The sequence below is a fragment of the Sinocyclocheilus grahami genome, unplaced genomic scaffold, assembly GCF_001515645.1.
Source record: "Sinocyclocheilus grahami isolate Dianchi unplaced genomic scaffold, SAMN03320097.WGS_v1.1 scaffold783.1, whole genome shotgun sequence".
NCBI lineage: Eukaryota > Metazoa > Chordata > Actinopteri > Cypriniformes > Cyprinidae > Sinocyclocheilus > Sinocyclocheilus grahami.
Genome location: NW_015505962.1, coordinates 325,783 through 326,865, shown reverse-complemented (window position 1 = coordinate 326,865; position 1,083 = coordinate 325,783). Strand labels below are relative to the sequence as shown.

Below are 1,083 nucleotides of genomic sequence, written 5' to 3'. Positions count from 1 at the left end.
TGAAACACTTCCCACATGCAGTGCAGTGATACAGTTTCTCTCCAGTGTGGATCCTCTCATGTGTTTTCAGATGTGATGAATGATTGAATCTCTTGCCACAGTGTGAACACTTGTAAGATTTCTCTCCAGTGTGAATCCTCTCGTGCAGTTTTAAACGGTTTGCTGTAGTAAAAGTCTTTTCACACTCAAAGCACATGTACTCTCTCACAGCAGCATGTATTTCTGATGTACTTTCAAATATTGTAAACATGACAAACTCTTTCCACACAAATAACATGAATGTGGCTTCTCCGTTTTATGAACTCTCAGGTGTTTCTTCAGGTTTGAAGCTCTCAAAAATGTTTTGCTGCACTGATCACAACTGTATGGTTTCTCTCCCGTGTGGATGTTCATGTGTAATTTAAGAGTTGATAATTGTGTGAAGCTCTTCCCGCACTGATTACAAGTGTATGGTTTCTCTCCAGTATGAACTCTCATGTGAAGATAAAGATAATGTTTGTTTGTCAAACTCTTTCCACACTGAGAGCAGGTGAAAGATTTCTTGGCTCTTCTTTTCTTTAAATCCTGTTTGGTTTCAGTGCAACTCAAAGGTTTTTCTCTACTTTTGACATGATTTATCTCCTTACCTTCACTCAATTCTTCATTCTCCTCATTTTCTTCATTTAACTCTGAAATAAAAGTAAAAATGGTTTATTTTCAGTTAGTCATAAAAACAGAGAAACGTGAAAGGAGACAAAAATTAACCCTGATGTAAACATATATATATTTGATGCATTTTTATAAATTATGTCTCTCTGAAATTGTAACTATTTGTAATTATTATAGACACAAATCACATGTTTCTACAGGGAGAACTAGTAAATATGTTTGATCAACAACAAAATTATCTAACATACATTAATTTTGTTTAAAAAAGCACCCATATCATAGAAAGTGTATTTTATTATATGATGCTTCCTCTAGATTATTCAACAGCTCTATAGATTTTTCCTGCTACAACAAATCTAATACTGTTTGAAGCTTTATAACATTCAGCCTCATTAATGAAGAATAAACACCAACCTGTTAGTTCTTCAGTATCTT

At 33.8% G+C, this 1,083-nt stretch overlaps 1 pseudogene; it reads right to left on the bottom strand.

Annotated features, from left to right (window-relative positions):
* LOC107561605 (gastrula zinc finger protein XlCGF49.1-like) overlaps nt 1–1,083 on the bottom strand; it is an 8,533-nt pseudogene that overhangs the window by 1,410 nt on the left and 6,040 nt on the right.